Source organism: Poecilia mexicana, unplaced genomic scaffold (assembly GCF_051168715.1).
Source record: "Poecilia mexicana isolate PSO_F unplaced genomic scaffold, ASM5116871v1 scaffold_7, whole genome shotgun sequence".
In the NCBI taxonomy this organism is placed as follows: Eukaryota; Metazoa; Chordata; class Actinopteri; order Cyprinodontiformes; family Poeciliidae; genus Poecilia; species Poecilia mexicana.
In genome coordinates, this window is record NW_028263376.1 from 10,585,547 (window position 1) to 10,600,640 (window position 15,094).

Consider the following 15,094-nt stretch of genomic DNA (forward strand, 5'->3'; position numbering starts at 1 on the left):
AAAGTTTGAACAGTTCTTCAACTGGATTATTGCTAGACATAAATTGCATAAACCTGCCGAGATGTATCATCTGCTTAATGTTTAAGGATGAGAGGACATTTTAATTAATGTGGCTGTCTTAATAAAAAATAAATAAATGGCTTACTGTTACGAAAGCGGGATTCATTCCGCTCAAATGTCTCACAAACAACAAGAAATGTCAATTGTTGAGCTTCACTATCTATGTGTTGACAGAGTTTCTTACGTGAAACTGTGTGAAGAGATGGATCCACCATGCTTGAATCTCTAATGTCCAGCCATCTAATGGGTGTAAACATGGATCTACGTACAAGAAGAGAGGAGTTTGTGAAGTTGCAGGATTCAAATAAAATACTTGGATTTTCTTTTTGGTCATTTAGAGCACAGAAATGGTTCAGAAATAATCATATATTTGTTACAGATCCAGAGGGGTCAGTCAGGTGTATTTTTTTTTAAAGTACCCTGTAGCCACTTTGGAGGACCACTGACTATTAATCTACTGCAGGGAAACATTAGGAGGGTTCCAGCAGTCTAAAATAAGTTTTGCTATAAGCTTCCATAAATGTGTTTCATATTCAGCCCATCTCTCTTGTGGATTTCCTCATGGTTCTGTGTTAGAGCCCCTATTATTCTCTCCATAAAAGCTCCACTTTGACAGCATTTTAAGATAATATTCCCTTCCATAGCAGCTCATGGTTTAGCTCTGCACACCCCTATTTTCTAAGTACTGCTTTGTGTTTCAGATGCGTCACACCCTGGTCAGGCGCATTCTGGTTGGAAGTCAGAAAACCACAGAGAATAACTTTAGTCAATGCAAGTCCAAAATATTGGGGTTTTTTTTTCTACACGTTCACAAACATAAAGTGCTTTATTTGTGCTACTTCGCTTATATCTGGATATCCGCCATCGGAAGTGCAACGACATAATCACCTGTCAATACCTTGTGCAGTGCAACAGCCAAATTGGATATTGAACAGAAAGCTGCTGACCTCTCACTTTTCGAGTCAGAATCCGTCTTTCTTCCTGTGTTTGTAATCAGGATCTCAGACAATCCAGCTTACGAGCACAAACAAGGAGGCACAACAAATCACGAATGTCTCTAAACCCCTTATTTGATTTTGAGGGGTAGATAACGATCTACGAATGCGACTTTTGGTTGTAGCATTTAGTAATATTATCTCAAGTATTTGAAAATCCATGTCAGTCAGGAAAACCAGTAGGATTAGCTTGCTTTGGTGGCACTGACTCTTCTCTTAGCCAACATTAGCGGCACTAAGGTGGCCGGAAATCTATCATGTTAACAACTAATAAAATGTCTATGCTTAAACTATCACAGCCTAATTCACAAATGAGCTTTGTGATGTGTTTTGAGACGAGTAGATTTTTCTGTTCAGAGGCTTAAACCAAATCCCATTTTGTGGAGGATCTAGATGCTTTATTTTTTAATATAGAGAACTCCGACCTCCAAGTTCAAATGTAGGCCTAAAACTCAGTGAGATAAGTAGAAGTGGTTGAACAGGAAAAACTCTGTTCATAAAATTTGACAAAGTGTATCGTCTTTTCATCAGAACGCTGTTCGTTTATGATCTAAATAAATAAATAAATCCATTTTCAAAAACTCACACAACAATGGGTGGGACGGCTAACCGTGTGACACGTTCCAGCCGACGGCTGCAGCACTCTGTTGAATGGAGGTAAAGAACTAGACTGTGGTAATCAGTTGGACGATAACCTGCAGATTGTAAAATCTTGATGAAACATGGTCGGCCACCTGCGTCCCAGAGGCCTCGGAATGACAAACACTCTGAGAGACCCCGCCGTATCCTCAGGTGCTGCTGCTTCAGTCAAGATCAGCAGCATGATGCAAAAAACACATCCACAGCTGCAGCTGGTTTGCAAACCAAACTAAACGAAACCAAAAGCATTTTAAAAAATGGGATCAATTAATTTCTTCAATTTAAGGAAAAAAACAACATTGAGAGAAATGGATACTATGTAAAACTACGTAAAATTATTTGGCTTTAAGGCAATTGTGTAAATGGATAAATATGAAACTGCACCAGATTGATGAACAATAAACTAATGTTAAGCATTTTGGTGACAACCGGCATATTTAGCATTCCTGCTTCCTGAAGAAGCAGTTTGTAGTCTTAGTCATACCTTTTCATATTTTTTAACTTCCTGTCAACTTTTAATATTTTATAACACACACACACAAAAATGATCCACTGCTGGACTGTCTTGGCACCCCTACCACGGCGCTTACCAAGTTTTCTGGGGAAAATCCTGCATCGTACAATCAGAGGAGGAATTTTGTTTGTCAGATTAAAAAAAAAAAAAAAAAAAAAACTTTTTACACACTGGAAAACAAACTGACAGCAGCGATAAAAAGTCCAAAATGTTTACAGGGGTAGTGTTGTATTGTGAATATGGATGATGCATTAGGAAGCAATGAAGCGGAGCTGGGATTTTACAGCTGTAATCAAACATGTCGCAGTCGGTCTGAGGAGGAGAATATGAATATGAATCTGTGAAGATGGATGCCACTTTAGAAAGCAATGTAGAGCTTTCTCCTAAAGTGAGAAGCATCGTTTTGCTTTCCTGGACATATATATATCAATGCTTAGGAGTATTTTCTCAAAGATTAACTTCTCCAAGAAGAGAATTAAACAACTTCTGACCATTGCTTTTGGCATTTGATCCTTTGAAAAAGAAGCAAAAAAACAAAAACAAAACAAAATAAAAAATAGGGAGAATAAACTCCTTCCGCTTGACTGGATGTGATTATACAAAAGCATTAGTCGGGTAAGAGAAGGTGAGCGAGGAAGAAAGCATAAGTCAAAAAAGTAAGAGACGAAAATACATCAGAAAATGAAACGTTTGAGGCGGAATTGAACATAACAGAGGAGAACAGCCTGCAATAGAAAAACATGAAATATGAATAGGCCCTTGATGATATTCCCACTCTATCTGCCTGTCAGTAGGACTTCATTGATATTCAGGGAGAGCTCCTCTTCCAGCAGCACATATCAAAAGGCTGCGTTATGATCAATAAACATGCCATGGGAATCAAAGCCTTTTTCTTTGATGGCATTGGTCATTTGCCCAGAAACTGTTTGGAAGCAGGAGCCGGGCTTTGAAGGCGGCCTGGTATGAGTCACTGGTTACATTTACAAGAGAGCAGGAGAGAGAGAGAGAGAGAGAGAGAGAGAGAGGGAGAGAGAGGGAGAGAGAGAGAGAGAAATCAGATTTTTAACCTTTTGTGGGTCAACTGAGCTGCTGATCCTCTTGTTGCCGTCTCAACAGCAGAGAATGAGACGCCGGAGCATCTCGCCTCTGCTTAGACAGCCTTGAAAAGAGCAGCTGTAAAAAAAAAAAAAAAAAAAATGGAGAGCTGGGATTGACTGTAAAAAGAAAATCTATATAAACAGCTTGCATCCTTCAACTTTTTTGATTGATAACACTGCAGTAACAAAGTGTGTGACATTTCTAAGGGATCCTGTGGGTTTAGGACTGATTGAATGTGTGAAACTGTTTGACAATGATGCACAAATTAATTAAAAAAAAAAGGACTTATCTGTTGATTTTGGATATTTGTATACTTAAATAAAAACTGTCCCCAGAGGTCAATGTGTTTATGAAACCTAATTCAAGGTATTCTAGATCTAGTGAAAAACCCCCAACATATTTTACATTTAACACCCTTGAGATTTGATCATATTTTTATTTATTTGTCTCAGATTGAAGCATCTAATACCTCCCTCATGACTGTGCCATTGTAGTGTCAGACTTTTAGTTCTCCAGATATCCAGAAAGGCTTTCAAAAATGTTTTGAATTTTTTCCTTGTTCCATTTCTGTTCAGTCAAACACCACAGCATGTTGTGCATGCTGTCTTTAAACCATCAGCAAGAGGACAAACGGAGGGTCAAAGAGGTGGCCGAGTCTGAAAAAGGTCCGTCTACAGCACAGGATTTGAAAATGTGTTTTATTTTTTCATGGTGAGTCTATAATCAGCTAAAAAGCACACACACATACACACACAAAAACCACTTTTTTATTCACACTGGCAGTGCTGAAAACCAATAAAAGCATCGCCTCTGAATAGTTGTAATCAATAATGTTCCTGGGCTTGTCTCAGTCACTTTTCTCCAAGCACATCCTTTTGTCTCCCAAACACCAACGAGAAACGATGCCTTTTCCTTTGCAGCAGAGTTTAAGATTAGTGGTTGTCAAGCAGATTTTGCACACTTGCTATTAGACCAAACACCAATTAGTGATCCTGTGTCCGAAACTAACAAACGACTCAATCAAAAATATTGATCTACCCATAGCCACCATACCTGCATACGAAAATAAAACATTAAAATAGTTTTTATCATTTTTTTAAAACGTTTTAAATAGTTAATTGATTTTCATTGTATCTTTTATTTTATGCACTTTCAACTAAATCTGTGTAACTCAATTTAATTGTCCATATGTTCTGAATGAAACCTGGGGATTGAAAAAAATCTTGTAAGGGTCAATAGATACAAACCCTTTTTTTGGGCCACTGATTTTTCATTTTATTTATTTATTTTTTTTCCCTCTGAATTCTGACTTTTTTTTTTCAGTGGTCCTAATCCTCTTCCGTATAAAGAAGTACAAATAAATGGTAAAACACTGAAATTATGGATTAAAATTCTGAATGAAATTCAGGTTAAAATTATTTACATTTATTTCAGTATTAATTCATGTAATTATTTCATATTTCCTGTGGTACAATGGAAATTGTTTAGACCTTCACGATGTGTTCGTCAAATGAACTTTGGCATCTGATTGGTTAACCTGCCAGAGAGCAGGAATCGAGTCCATAGATGCATTTAAATTCATGACGTGATGCAGGACTACAATTAAAGCTAAATGAAAACTGACAAAACGCTTTTGAAGAATTTAAATATATTATTTTATTAGGTAGTTAATGAACGATGAAAAAATATATTATTATTGAAACATTAAAATGAATTAATTTCCTGTATTTAAGTTGAAATTATCCCCATATAAATATTTATTAAATAACTTGCATGTGTACAAAATTAACAAACCTTTGCAATGCAGGACTACAGGTCAGAAACATCTACATTTTCCTACTCTGTAGCATACAGGAACATTTATGCTTCACACTTACCTTCAGACAAATAAAACGGTGAAAATGTATTTTTCTCCCGTTTCTTCTATTTGCCTCTGAATTCCACTGAAGAGCTTCAGATGCCCATTTCAGGAAAGTCGATGAGTCTCAGTGGCCGCCTGCCTGCTCATCCCAATTCTATTAGCACTGAAGCCAAGTGTTGCACCAATTACTATCACTGTCATGCCACAACCCAAATAGCACAATTCTGGTCATAACAGCAAACACACACAAAAACAACACACACGCGTACACACAGTTGGTATGTAACTTGGCTAAGTGGGCGCTCCGCCGGCGCTCTCCAAACTGCCACCATCAGCCCTACCTCAGCTCCAGGCGGCAATATAACAGCGCCTGAGGCTGCAGCGTCGGACATTGGTCATTAATTGAGCTTAATCGTCTCATTGTTTAACAGCCTGAGACCGACCTAATGGCTGTGCCAAACCCGAGATCACTAAACACCTGGCTGCAATCAACCCGAAGCCAGGATATTTTCAGCAGAAGAGGAAGGTTTGGAAGCGGGTCACTGGTTCTCCTCTGCCGGGTTCATGTGTGATGAGACACGTCAACTTCTAATAAGCCTGAGACCAGGCTGAACTGAAACTGACTGCTTTAAAACTTCACTAAAGCACCTGATGGGGACTCGGATGGTGTGTACGATAAAATGCCCTTACTTGCATTTTAAAATGGAGGTTTTCTTTCTTTTTGTGCAGCCACATGCATGAGCAGCATGAGGATTTGTTGTCAGCTGGGTCCCATTAGATAAAAAACATTTTACTAACCGGCTTAATAAACTAAACATCACTACAGTGTTTGCAACAAGGAGTGAATTGGAAAATATGCGACTGACTTCCATTACGGTGTAATCGATAGAACGACGTTTGTTTTGAAACCCTGAATGAAACAGAATTGAAATTATTGGTCTTGCGTAATAATCCAAGTGACTGGGGATCTGATTTGTTTTGTTTTCCATTAGCTGTAAAGTAAACAGAAATATGTCACAATGTGTACCAAGCCAAAAGTTTACATACACTGAACCTTTTCTTATTTTAGGCCAGATGGAATTACCAAAATTCTGTACAGAAACATTCGTGAACACATTTCTGACATTGTTTTTCTCTTTGTTGTCGTAATTAGCAAATAAAAATAGTTTTGGTAACGCTAACAGGAGAAGCTTGGTCTGACTGAGAAACAAAGTAAAGGTACAGGAGTCTTCTCCCGTGTATGTAGACTTCTAGCTGTATCGGTTTCACTTTTTGTACCAATTTACATAAATAAAAAAAATGTTGACGATATTCTAAGTCACAGTTTGGGCACAGAAGTGGGCTTTCTGAATGACCTCAGACCCGCAGTAATAGATAGATGTGCATACTGTACACGTGTGCGCCTGGAGCAAAACTCCAATTAGCACCACTATGAGCCCCGTGTTTGGCAGGACAGTGATGGTTGGCTGAAATCTCCAGGATTTATTACTTGTTTGCACACACGCACACACACACACACACACACACCCCCACACACACACACACACACACACACACACACACACACACACACACACGCACACACACACACACACTGTATTATCACGCCTTCACCATGTCAGCTAGCTCGCTGGTGATTCAAGAGGCTGAAGTCAGATTGGGTGGAAGGGCTATTTGCGGATGTACAGTGAGGCTACGCATGCGGTCGGGTTGGGGGGGTCTGCAAGGGTTATCTGGTGGACGGCTGCCCACCCTTTGTGTTTCAAATCCGGGGGAATCTGTTAGCCATTGTGGCTCCCTGCTTGTTCACCAGCCAGAGAGCTGAGAGAGGGGATTTCACTTCCACAGAGCCTTTGACTAGCAGGCTTTTTTTTTTCTTTTTTTCTTTTTCATAATCGTCCTCTCTGGGTTTCTCTCCTGCTCTTTTATCCTCTCTGTCTCTGCCTCCACCCCGCCTGCTTTGTTCAGAATGCATTGCACAGTCAGCCCCGTCCAGCTATAGTATAATCTGTGAGTGACGGAGGGGAGTGATCCAGTTCTGCACTGTGATTTTAGGTTTTAGGGGGTATCACGCGTCTTCCACAGGGCGCAAGCTGCTTGTTACAGACTATGCGGGCGTTTTTACTGCCAGTGTCACGATTTTTTCCTATTCAGTGTATTTATTTATTTATTTATTTTTTTTTTTGTTGAGACAAAATCCAGTTTTATCTTGTTATTGTTGAAGTGTCTCTCCCCAAACCGTCAGCATGGAGGAGCTTCTGAAACAGCATGTAGTGTCAGACATCAGACAGGTCTCAGCTGTAACCAGCACTAATGAGCTTCTCTCGGATGAGTTGTGGGTGTTTAAAGGCAGAGTGATGCATGCGAGTCCGGCACTGGTGAAAAGCACTGTAAGACATTGCCACATATGACACTAGATTTAAGCAGGCTTTCTAATTTTACCTAAACCAGGGACTTCAGGCTACAAACCGTGCTCGACTAAACCGTTGCTGGTCGTCGTTGCAGACATGCGAGACGCTCCGGGAGTTTCTGAACATCCAAACAGGTAGATCTCTTCATAGACGTCGAGCAGCAGGAGAGAATGAGCATCTGATTGCATGGAGAACAAGAACATGATCACCTTTTACAAAGAATTGTTAGCTATAAAGAAAAAAAAATGTTTTTCAATGGAAAACATTGTAACCTCATGCATAATTTGCAGAGGCTTTAATTAGGGCTGCAGGGTGCAAGGAAAACATGCAATTGTAATATTAATGCTAAATATTTCAGTGATAACATCAACTGTAATTAACTCATGGTGTACCAAATCTTCTCTGTCTTTTTTAATGAAGGCAATGCTATGATAAAAAAAGATACAAACTTTTTTCCATGATTTCAAAACCAGTAAAATCTTTATTAGACTTGACCAGCTACAGCAGTGAGAGTTCATCCAGTAATATAAATATATCATTATTAGGCATATATACTAAATATTGCATCCAAGACATCATCTGAGATTATGATGATTGTGATTCTGTGCATTGTGCAGCTCTAGCTCTGACATTTGCTTTTAGTTGGTTCTCTCTATCATGATAAGCTGTGTGATGTGGCGGAGCACCCAGACTGCAGGCAGGAGGCACAGGCAGCCTGATGGTTGAGGTAAAATAAGCTTGTAATGAGGTCCAAAATGCTTCCAGAGACAAGTGCAAGCTGCGAAATAAAAATAGACATGCCAAGCGGTACAGGGAACACAAAGGAAACAAACTGGGACCAGAGGTGGATCTGATAACGGCTGATTGGGAACCAAGGTGTTAAATACCTTCAGAGGGACCGGTTGCTTGAATTAGGAGCAGGTGAGTGATCAGTGGATGCAGGTGTGAAAAAGCTAAAAAAAAAAAAAAACATTAAGTGGACACAATCAACACAAAAACACAACAATGTGAAAAAAAAGGCCCCAACAGATGCTGATTAAAACGAAGGGCCCTATTGAAATGAAACTAAAGTGGCACAAAATTCAGAACCAAATCAACTTTTCTACTTAATTAGAAGTGTAAGACTTTGTGAAAATCTAAACTGAAGCTGGAGCACAATAATCGGACAAGCAGTGAAGAGGCCAACGATGACATTGAAGGAGACGGAGAGAACCACAGCGGGATCGTCTCTCAACACATAGCAAGAATATCAAGCAGACTGATGCACGCTCTCTAAATATGGCTTTTATTAATGAGTGGCAGGTAGATTTACTGAATGACAACCATATAGGAACTTCTGCTTACTTGCATAGAAAATGTGTGAAAGAAGGAGCTCTGGTTGAAAGAGGTAAAAATAGGACTTTCTGGCCTCCATGCACAAAGCTTTACATGAAGGGAAACGCAACACATCAGTCTCAACACACAATAGGATGGAAATATGGTTCTGTAAAGTCTTGGAGGATGTACATATTTTATTTGTAAAAAATTCAAACATCACGTATAATTTTTCTTTACCCTTTACAACGAAGCACTGCTTTGTGTCAGTCAAATTAAATACACTGCACTGTGCATTTCATCTACGAGCTAAAAGCACAAACTGCATCCTCACAGTCTCAGATCTCACGGAAATAATGGTTGACAGGACATTCAAGAACTGCAAACAGGTTTTACGGAAAGGGTTTAACGTAAAAGTCTCTTTTATGAAAGTTAAGAGTCCGACTGTGGACCGGTTGTTCATTTCCATGGGAGACGCTCTCCTTTCCCAGTCACTTTCATGCTGCTCATCAAAATGTGAAGGCACAACAGCGCTCCGACGGCACACTGGGCTTTGATTGATGCAGACAGGAAGAGGTGAAATCAAATGCTAAAAATATGAGCAGACTTTTACCACGGCAGCCTTGTAGGTCTGAGACATGTGTGGAATAATCAGGGGTGAGTAATGCGGAAAAGCCTCTCAGGGGACGACAGGTTATAAAACAAACGGAGCTTCCTGATGGTTTTGTTGTATTGCTGCAGAAGCGCGTGTGCTGTACGCGTTTAATACCAGTCACACGCTGCGCTCCGTCGTTTCTCTGCTCCACTTCCTGCCGCTGTGCTCTGTGGTCTGTCACCGGGCCTGGAAGAGGGGATGAGGACGTAAAAGGAGGAGGAATGCTGGGTTCCCTCCTGGAAGCGACAGAGATGCAACATGAATCGGTTCGTGGTGTTAAGGAGAGAAAAAGGTTAAATGCAGAAAGATGACTGGAGGGATTCTGGCTCAGTTACAGCTTCAAGGAGTAAAAAAAAATATATATATTTATAGAACTGCACTATTTCCGTTGTTAAAAGGGAGATCTGTAAATACTTTATGGACCATCTGGACATTGAGATTCTGAAGATTAGATAACTGACTAACAGTAAACCACAGACGGTCAGTAAGCTAAAGGCACAAAACACTCAGCAATAAAAAGAAAGAAAATGTGTGCTGACTGTTGTAATTGAAAGAAGAAAAAAAAGCAAAAAGCAAGTAATAAAAACATTTTAAAATCAGCATGCCAAATGTTCAGCTTAGTAGCATATCTTCAACTTCAAGAACATGCATTATCATCCGTTAGTTTTCCTTTTGCAGTCAAAACCGCTTCGACCCGTAGAGGCCGAAGCGGTATCTGGTATCTGGTATCTGGCACCGAGACGACAGCAGCACATCCTTTAAGTCCAGTCATTTGTGAGGAATGGCCTCCATGTTTATCCAGCACATCCCACAGAAGCTCGATTGGATTCAGATCTGAGGAATTTGGAGGCCAAGCTAACACCTCAAACTTTCTTTGTTTTGCTCCCCAAACCAAAGCTGGACCATTTTCACTTTTATGAGGAATAATCTGTTTCTTGCTGAATGAAACCATGGAAATCAGTAGAAAGGAAAAGAAAAAGAAAAAGAAAAAATGCATTATCGTGCATATGGCCTGCAATAATGCAGAGGTAGGTGGTAAATGTCAAAGTTGATGATAAGCCCCAGTGTTTCCAGGAGAATATTTCCTCATACGTCACCCTGCCTCTGCCCAAAGAGCACCACTGTTACCATTTTGAGCAGCAGTGGTCCGTCTGTTGGATCACGCCACACCTTCCAGCTTTTACTCCCCTTATGTAGCAGCGCTGCATGTGAATCTCTCGCTGCTCCTTTCTTGGACTAATCATCTTGATCGATACTGACCGCCGCAGACCAGGAACAACCCACGAGAACTGCTGTATCGGAGACGCTCTGATCATCAGGATCTGGATGGCTAAAATCCTGACACACAATTTCTCTCCCCCCCACTTCCGAAATCAGTTTTGAAGACAAAATGCTCATTTGGAGTGTGCACACATTCCTCCAGACAGAACTGGAGTGACTGAGCCAGGTTTCTGAAAAACATATTTTCAACTCCCACCCATAAACTTTCTATGGGAGATCAGTATTTTTGTGAGAGCAACTCAAATACATGCATATTAAGCCACTTCATTTGATGTATATCTGGTTCTTTCAATGACCCTTTAATTAAATATCAAATGGTTAGAACAGATGTGTTGTAATTTGTGTTTTCAAGAGGGACTCTAGAGGGTTTGAGCAACTTGCAGTAAGTAATTCTCCGAGCCCCTAAAGTTTGGGTAAACTCATGTTTTTGGAGTTTAGCAGATATAAATCATTTTGGTCACCTTAACTGACCTAAAACAGGAAATGTTAATCTGATCTAAAGTCAGAGAGTGGAAAAACAACAACAAAAAAGGTAGGTAGAAAGCTGAATCATTTTTAGTCGACAAAGTTTTACTTCAATAAAAGAAAAGCCACTTCTATTGCAGTCACTTGGATTAAAAAGTACATTTTGAGAGACCAAAGCTCTGAATGTTGGCAAATACAAAAAGCAAACAGGCTGAACCAAAACTCTCAGAGTCTAACAACAAACCAAGCGAAGTAGGAATAAATTAAAAGCAAGACTGTGTATAGGAGACATCTAGACCAAAAAAAGAAAAAAAAACCTACAAAAAACCAGTGAACTGGAGAGCAGAGGAAGATGAGTGATGATACATTAAAGACAAAACTCGAGACTGGAGAAGCTGAGACAGCAGACGGATGCTCAGAGTGATGTAAACAAGAATACCAGAAAATGACAAAAAGCAGAAGAGGAGAGAGTAACGTGCAGCAAAATGTATGGATATATATATGTGTGTGTGTGTATGCATGTATGGGTGTGTGTGTGTGTGTGTGTGTGTGTAGGTGTGTGTGTGTGTGTGTGTGTGTGTGTGTGTGTGTGTGTGAGGGTTCCTGTATGAGGCGTGTGGAGCGTGGGGGCTGCATGGCTGAGCAATTTCTGTCCAGTTGACTGGTTGTATGGTAGGGGGTCCCTGGGAGAGCTTTGATCATTACCGAGTGTGACAGAAGAGTTCTGACAGAGAGGTAGCCCCCAACCCGACCTATCACACACACACACACACACACACACACACACACACACACACACACACACACACACACACACACACACACATGGTGATACAGCAGCTTCACCATGACCACTAATGTTACTATCCTACACGGCCGGGACATGAAATGTTGCAGAGGGAACCTAAAGATCGCTAATCGCCTTCTTGACAGATTGGACATGTTCCTATATCGGCCTCTTAATGTCTGTGCTGTCTGATATTTGTCTCTATAGAGAGTGCAACTATTGCAACTATTTGCAATATATATTTTTTTTATTTTAAGGTCAACTGGTATTTCATTGAGTCCGTGATTCCATACAGTCCAAAAAGGTTCTCAGGTCCGTCTGAGCAGGAACGGGCCCACAGCATCATAAACCCTACACCACACTCAACATCAAGAAAAAGGGACAATAAACCCACATCCTCGTCCAGCCTCGGTTGTCAACAGATCCAGTGGTTTTTAGCATTTTAATGGTCGTTCTGATTGAAGATGTGAAAGAAATTAAGTGAGTAGCTGTTTTCCTTGTTGGCTAAAAATGCTTTCTGGAAATTGCAAGGGACGTCGCAAAGTGTGGACGTAGATTTTATTTTTTCAAAAACGACAACGTTCCAGTGTCTCCCATCTCCGCCCGCTCCTTCAATAAGCAATGAGCAATTGTTGCCATATTTAACAAATTGCAAACAATTATATGCCTGAGTGGCGTGGTTCTGAGCTGGAAGTGCTTAAAATGTCTACAGTTGTGGTAAGGATGCATGTTTTCATGTTAAACTTTGGATAACATTTTTTTTAAATTACTCTCAAAGGTGAAAACAGGTTCTGCTGTCTTCATTGGTCTAAAATTATAGCTTCTGTTTAGACATCTGAGTAAAGGCTTGTTAAGTAATTTACCTGTCAGAATAAAACTTTGAATCAAATTCTAACTTCTGTTAAATGTTTCCTACCTGAAAGATTTGCGCTTGGATGTACAAAAAAAAAAAAAACCTTTTAGAAATTAATCCAGTTACCGAACAGCTTTTCCTCTGTCACTAGGCTGAGAAAAACACCTACCAGTCAGGAAATGGATTCATAATTGTTATCAAAAAGCTCAAAAATGTCTGTTTACTGCACATCAGGACAATTGTTATTTATATTTTGTGACATTAGATGGCATAGCAAGTTGTTATTGTGAACTAAATCTGAGCCTTTGCCTCATTTTCCTGTCAGTTAGTGGTAATTTCTAAAATTTGCTTGTTTTTCTTCCTTTTTGTTGGTAAAACCTTATGAATCATTAGCATGCCCCACAACCTAAAACCACCAACAGAGTTTGAATTACAGGAAGAGAAAGAATCCACAAGATTAAGCTTTTCATAATTTTACTTTGTCAATTATCTTTTCAAATGTAGTTAATCAAATAATCTGTTCATCTAATGATCACACATGCTTAGACAGAAATTTGACAGAAACAATAAAGAATGTTGTTTATTTCCACATTAAAAACTCTAGAAAAAAGCCAATAGTTTAACATGGAAAAAAATAAATTTGGGCCCCTCCTGGGTCATAACCTCAACTGAAAGTGAGAAATAGGAAATGTCATATATGGCAATTTATTCTCTGAAAGCAGAAGGTCCTACCTTTATTAAATCAGCAGAACTCATCAAAATGTAAAAACTGATCAAACATTTGATTATCTACAGATCCCACATCCACAAATGTTTCATATTCACACCATGCAAGCCAACATGTTGGCATGCAAATGTCTGCTTGTGCACATATGACATATAAAGTTACGTGCTTTTCGAACATGTCAAGAAATTCAACAGTAAAAACCTATAAGGGGAAAATATGCGTCCAGCTTCTATCAACATTAAAACGAGCGTTTTGTAATATTAGTACTATTAAAAAGTAATTTATTTTTAAGACTATTCTATGAAATGAAGGTGAGTGAATTACTCAGCAGAATAAAAGCCCCCACCTTCCACTTCCACACCAGAAAGCCTCATTTCCATAAATAGTTTTAGTTGTGCTTGAAGACTTTGGATGCTTTATACAAAATATTTAAAGTAGTATAGGTGGAGAAGGCATCGTGCAATCGAAACGCTGCGGGTAACATTTCAGCGATAAATGTAGACTTACCCCTGGTAGAAGCAAAAAGGCTTAAGTTAGCAGCTAGTTAGCAGCCTCAACCGCCTCGAGTCGCAGAACAGAGCGAGGATGTTTCCCTGCATCTCAGAATAATCCTGCCAGAAAAAAATGAACTGGAATGAATAAGATTAAATAGTTCTGCCACAATAAAAGTTAAGATCTGTGACTATTAAGGTCAACTTACTTTTTCTTAATGAATTTCAGACATTTTAAGGTCTTATTTTTAGATAAGTACATTTAAGCCTTTTTAAGTATGCACACATACACTGTGAAAAAGTAAGTCCAAAATGTTTATTTAATCCAGCAGACTTGGGGGGGGCCTGCTGTATTAAATTAGTGCTAGAAGTATCACAAACACTTAGATTTCAAAAGTGATACAGCTGGCACCGAAAGGTGAATCTAGCATTTCTGCGCACAGCCTGATGACCACAGAGTAGGAAAATGTCCGGGCCGAAGGCACCGTGCTGTTTAAAATGAATGAAACCCTAAACAAGCCAGAAGCAACGGGAAAATCATTTGATCGCTGCCGTTTACACTTTAATAAACAGCCATTTGAAGTTTGACTGGCAGTGTGCCTCATAGTTCAATAGAAACTGCCCCTGAAATGACCGAAAGCAACCCTGGAGGTGATCAAACCATCCATCTGAGAGAACCCACCGGCCTACACACATCCCCGCTCCAATAATAGAACATTAATTTCCCAATTTATTTTGTCTCTAGTTGCCAGCCCGCCAGTCCTTCAGGTGTTTTCACTCAGATTCAGGCTTCTCAGGCTCTCTGTGAACTGGTAATTAGTTTCTCCTGGCTTTCTGTTTCACTGCCTATAGTGTGTGCGTGTGTGCGTGTGTATGTGTGAGTCACATCCAGACAGAAATCAATTTCAGGCGGAGATCTATCAGCTTTTGTAGCCAGCGATCC